Raw genomic sequence first — 6,000 nt, forward strand, 5'->3', positions numbered from 1 at the left:
GATTACAACAGATACGAATAAAGTTATACGCTCCTCATCTTCAAGAAATGTATAGTCTACTGGGCAGTCGTCCAGATTCTTTTAACAGGGATGGCAAAATCACGCTGCTTTCCAGGACTAGATAGGGAATCTAAATAGGTGAGCAGCTCTATCTAAGGGGGTAAGTATTAGAAAGAACAACTACAGAATGTAGATTTTGCCTAAAGTAATTCTAAATCAACTTCAAAAGAATGCTATCAAAACAAAACACATCTCCCAGTGAGACAGAATACATCATTGCAAGACATGTTTAACTGCCAATCAGATACGACTGAAAAAAAAAGTTGGAAATGGCATGGAGAAGCTAGACCTCGGCCACATTTCTGGTCAAGAGTTAACATTGCTGTGACTTTTCTGGATGGCAGTCTGGCAATACACATCAAAAAGTAAAACATGCATTTCCTTCAACCCAGTAACTAGACTCTTAGAGAGCTACTCTAAAGAGCCATCAGCACGCAAACAATTGTACATACAATGCATACGCATAATATACAATAAATGTAAACAATCTAAACATCCAGCAATAGGAACACTATTAAATTATGGTGCACACATTCAACAAAATACTAAGAAATGATTTAAAGAACAGAGTAGACACAAATGGATTGACCTGGAAAGCCATCATGAGTGTTGGTTTTTAACGCACACGACTATGAGCCAAGATGGCGCCACGTGCCAAGCTCCCAAGTGCTACTTCCGGTCACACCTGGAAGCAAGATTCCAAGCCACAGCCTGAGAAGGGTTGGCTGGTGTCAGTGGTGTAGCTCTTCTGAGAACTGCTCAAGGAGAGCCAGTCTGCAGCCAACTTGTCCAGCAGAAATAAACACTAGCTGCCCAGCAACCTGCAAGCAGGTACAGGAATAATAAAGCAGACCCTCTGGCCTACACTGAGGAGATTCCACAGCAGAATATTCACTACAAACCCAACGTGGGAGATTTTCAAGTTGCAACCAAATAAACCCAGCAAAGAACTGGCAAAGCTGGTGATGTTTATGGCACAGATGTTCTGCCACCCAGAACATCTAGATAACTTTCCTCAAGAACGGAAAGATCTGCCCTCCTACAGCTACACTGTCTTGAACGTAGGCCTTCCAATAACATTTTGCAATACTCTGATCTTCCTGAATACCTCATCTATCCATCAAGGTTGCCAGAGATCTTCTTTGAACCTTGACGCTGCCATGTAAGTTTCTACGACTCTGTACACTCATTTTGTGACTGATGAGAATAAAAGTGCAAAAACAAGAATAAGGTGAATATAGTATTGCAGAATTACACATGCACATGTTAAGGGACAGCAACACAACTGCACCCAAGATATCTTTGGAAGTGATCTCTAAACTACAGAAGAAGCATCTGAAATGACGCCAAGACCGTCAATGTTATCACAACCGTATGCTTCTGCCTCTTTTTTTTGTAATCTTTTGGCTGTGCCGTGCAGCACGTGGGATCTTATTCCCCAACCAGGGATCGAACCCTCTCACTCTGCATCGGAACCGCGAAGTCTTAACCACTGGGCCGCCAGGGAAGTCCCACAACTGTGTGGTTCTCTAAGGTCGCTGCCTTGACATTCTAACAAGGGCAAGATGAACAAGAGGAAGAGGACGACGACCCAGAATGCTAATGCAGCATGCCTTGGGGGAGAGGCTCTAAACACAAGGAAAGAAGGTTACCAACGTACTTCAGAAACAAAAGAAGAAAAAAGTTCGAAGTGTTTAACTTTTCAGCTAGCTATCCGTTAGATTCATGAGCCCCAAGAATGTGCACGAAAACCACTAAAGCAGCTGAAGAGTTTCAAGGAGACCCGTGAAGTGAAGTTAGTGCCCCTGGGCCTTACCTCCAGGTTGGCAGGGATTCACACGCTTTTTCTATCTCTTTGTGCACAGGTTTCTGCAGCAGCACCAAGGAGAAGTAACGAGATCCTTCGGTCTGCTGTATACACTTCTCAGCGCCTGGCAGTCCCAGAGCGCATTCCGGTGTTGCTCATGACCATGCCACCCATTCTGTTATGACAAGAACTCTGGGGAAGTCATGACAGTAGGAAACAAAGCTCTGAAAGAGATAACAGCTCAATGACTAAAAAACTTCCTCAAAACCTTGCCCAGAATAATAAAACACAAAGAAAGAATGTGATGGTGTCTCCTAGGACTCTGATTCAGTTCTTCCAAAACCTGAACCCTCAGATATTGCAGAAGGAATTCCAGGGTAAGACTACAGAGGCCTCAATAAAATCAAGGGTACAAGAACATGGAGAATTAGATACTAAAGATTACATTCCGGGAACAGAAGTTCTGGAAGTTGAGCGAGAGAATGCTGAGAGCGATCAAGGTGGGTGGGGAAATACCAGTCTCAGGGAGGAGGAAGCTGATGCTAAGTGGGTTGATGTGCACCACTCTTCCGATGAAAACCAGCAAGAAGTCTCCGAGAAGCTGAACGGCTTCAGAGAGGAGCCGGAATGTCCCATCAAAAAATAAGTTTTTCTGGGTTTCCCTGGTGGCGCAGTGGTTGAGAGTCTGCCTGCCGATGCAGGGGACACGAGTTTGTGCCCCGGTCCGGGAAGATCCCACATGCCGCGGAGCGGCTGGGCCCGTGAGCCATGGCCGCTGAGCCTGCGAGTCCGGAGCCTGTGCTTCGCAACGGGAGAGGCCACAACAGTGAGAGGCCCGTGTACCGCAGAAGAAAAAAATAACAATAATAATAAGTTTTTCTTCAGAGAAAAGCAGCTGGTGCTACAAGATTAACTTTTGAAAAAGAGAAAACGAAGTAACTTCCAGGCAAGTTTTCCACTCCAAGGAAAAGGCTAAACTTGTGTCATTAATCTGAATGTTAGTGAATAAAGACTGTTTATTTGCATTCAAAAGTCCAGAAGCACTATATTTTGAAAATCACCCCAAAAAGCACACTGCTGAACAATGGTTGGTTTGATCCCATTTTAAAAACTCTGCAACAGGAAAAATGAGCCCTAATATGTAGATTTTAATTAATAATGTAGCAATATTGGTTTATCAACTGTAACAAATACAGCATGTTAATGCAAGGTGTTATCAACAAGGGAAAATGGAGGTTGGATAATATGACAACTTTCTTTACTATCCACACAAAGTTATGTAAATCTAAAACTGCTCTAATGAAGTCTATTAATTTTTTAAAAACCTACATGTGTAGACAGATTTGCAAATAAACATTTGCATATGCAGACAAAGAGAGCGGGAAAGCTCTATATCAAACTTTTTTTTTTTTTCCCTTATACTTTTTTTTTTTCCTTAAACATCTTTATTGGGGTATATATATCAAACTTATTAACAGTGGTTTTCTACAGAGAGTGAAGAGCTCAAGGAAGAATTTTCACATTACATATTTCTGGACTGTCTAAAAACTTTCTACACTGAGCAATACTCTAAGAGGCTCTGCAGCACATGGAGAGCCTGGGTCCTGAAACCAGACTGCATGGATTCAAACCCCAGCTCCACCATTAACTAGCTGACAAACTTGGGTAGTTAATCTCTCTGTGCCTCAGTTTCCTCATCTGGAACTAGGGATAATAGTTTTTGTACCCACACAAAGCTGCCGCAGGTATTAAGTGACTTACTCCATGTTAAGCATTGGAAAACTACCTAGTCCATAGTAAGTGCTCAATAAGTAGTGTCCTCCACCGCCACCAAGCATCCACTGTGCCTCAGTTTTTTTAAATCTTGACTGGTAAGACAAATCAGGAAAACTTGGCTCATCAAGCCCTTTCTAGTGAGATCTACAATCCAGAGAATACAATGTATTCAACAGCCAAATAAAAATAATCTGAGTTTTTAACAGATTACAAATAAACACTTAGCAATATAAGCCCATTTATATGAAAACAATCACTAAAAGATTCTATAAGGATAGTCACAAAAACAAACCCCTCTAAGTGCTGTGATTCTGGATAATATTTACTTTCTCCTTTATACTTTACTGAGTCATTTTAGTTTTCCACATTGAATATGCATCATTTTTAATGAAATAAAGTAGGAGTCGGCAAACTTTTTCTATTGAAGGCCACATAGTAAATATTTTACCCTTTACAGGCCATAAGGGTCTCTGTCCCAACTATTCAACTCCACTGTTGAACCACAAAAGCAACCAGACAATACCTAAATGAACGCATACGGCTATGTCCCATTGACAATTTAATTTACAAAAACAGGAAGCTGGCAGGACACTGCCCACAAGCAGTCAAGTTTGCCAACTCCTGAAATAAAGAAGGAAACAACATTGTTTTCATTTTGGAAAACAAAATATAATTTACAACAAAGAAAGTGCATGAGCTAAACTTACACTATTGATGGGGGAAAACAACCCTATTCATTTATTAATATATGGGAATGTACGGACAGAAAACCACAAACTCTCTCATATAGGCTCTGGAAATCCTCCTCTCATCCTTAGTGCCCCAGTAAGAGAAAACTTGCTAAGGAGCCTAAAGTCTAGATAGGAACATAAACTAGTGGGTAGGCAATCACAAACAGAAACTAAAAGAAGTATGTCTTTCATATTTAAATCAACCTGAAATTTCTTCAAATTTCATAATAATTCACCAAGTAGCGGCCACCACAGGCGTGGAAGTCCCAGCTACTGAGGAAAGAAAGGGTTTTAGTCTTGGATAATCACAATCAGCACCGACAAATTCGTGAAAGGAGATGAAAACATCTATGGACACCTGACAGCATTAGAAGTGAAATTTCTATGAAATAAACATTAGAAATGAAAAACTCAGGAATGAAAAATCTATGAAATTCTAACGGAATTAGAGTCAGAGGGTGGTTAAGATGAGACATGCGAGTGGCCTTTGATAGGACACTTCAAACTTCAAAACTGACAAAGTTTCTGATCTCCGCCCCAAAAATAAAGCTTTGGGTTGAAGGAAACTATTCTTAACATTTCACTTGGAACATGGTTTGAAACATTATGACAGATTTCTTTGAGTCTTCAATGGTTTCTTTGGAGGAGGGAAGAAGGACTGTTTTGGGAAGAGCTATGAAGGCTGCGAAGTCCAGAGTCTAAACCTAAAGACGTTAGAAGACCACTCTGCTAAAAAGACGCCAACACCCTGCAACGCAGCCAGCGTGCCCGATACAACCGCAGCGGGACCTCTCAAGCTTTCTGCTGGGCGAGCTCGCCAAGTTGTCAAACCCCAGCGGAGACAGTAAACAAGACCCAGAGCCAGCGGTGCCCAATGCGAGCTCTCGCACAGACGCCCAGACCCACCGAAGCCGGTGAGCAGCAGCCTCAAGGGGCGACACCGACACACGGCAGCCCGACGCCCGGGACACCAAGCCCAGAACGCGGTCCACCCGGCCGCCTGCGCGCGGGCAAGCACCGGTGAGGGGTCTCCCCGCCGCAGGGGCCGGACGGGGGCCCAAGCGGAGCCCACCCAGGACTGCGGCCAGCGGAGACGCGGAGGGGCGCTGGGGCCGGGGGGCCTCGGGGCGGAGGGCGGACCCGGGGCCGAAGGAAGCCGGGGCCGAGGGACCCGGGGCTGGGGGCGCCGGTACCAAAGGGAGCTGGGGCCGAAAGGAGCCGGGGCTGAGAGGACCCGGGATGGAAGGAAGCCGGGGACCCGGAGCTGAAGGGACTCGGGACTGAGGGGACCCAGGGCTGGGAGTACCGGAAGGGAGCCGGGGCTGAGAGGCCCGGGGCAGAGGAAACCCGGCCCTGAGGGGCGCCGGCCCGGGGGTCGGGCGGACAGAGCAGGGGATGGAGGAGCGCGCTCCCCGCCCGCCGCGCCACCGGGACACCCGCCCTCAACCCTCGGCCCCGCCGGCCTGTCCCGTGCTCCCACTCGAGAAACTCACCAGAGCTCGCCGCCGCCTCGCCACGCGTCTCGGGTTCCTCGGAACCGCGGCCGCCGGGACCCCAAACCAGCTGTGGGGCCGCCCGCTGCCGCCGCCGCGACCAAGCGTCCGGGAGGGTCCTCACACCGCCGCC

The 6,000-nt window shown here is 46.0% G+C and overlaps 1 protein-coding gene and 2 pseudogenes across 3 annotated transcripts in view; 2 read left to right on the top strand and 1 right to left on the bottom strand.

The window, feature by feature from the left end:
- The window catches only part of ADIPOR2 (adiponectin receptor 2), a 67,214-nt gene extending 61,214 nt beyond the window's left edge, over positions 1-6,000 (bottom strand). For 2 of the 3 annotated variants that reach the window (XM_022577166.3, XM_089920114.1), the window contains exons 1-2: positions 5,868-5,979; positions 1,877-2,042 (exon numbers count right to left, since the gene is read on the bottom strand). The gene's annotated coding sequence lies outside the window, so the exon portion shown is untranslated. Of the gene's footprint in view, positions 1-1,876; positions 2,043-5,867 lie in introns of all 3 variants that reach the window. The other variant, XM_022577171.3, reaches the window with a different exon arrangement.
- On the top strand, positions 702-1,537 carry LOC111176548 (protein SDA1 homolog pseudogene; annotated as a pseudogene).
- On the top strand, positions 1,537-3,570 carry LOC149747932 (protein SDA1 homolog pseudogene; annotated as a pseudogene).

The sequence above is a fragment of the Delphinapterus leucas genome, chromosome 11 (assembly GCF_059928025.1).
Source record: "Delphinapterus leucas isolate spDelLeu-1000000601 "Yukka" chromosome 11, BTC_Dleu_Yukka2, whole genome shotgun sequence".
Lineage (NCBI taxonomy): Eukaryota > Metazoa > Chordata > Mammalia > Artiodactyla > Monodontidae > Delphinapterus > Delphinapterus leucas.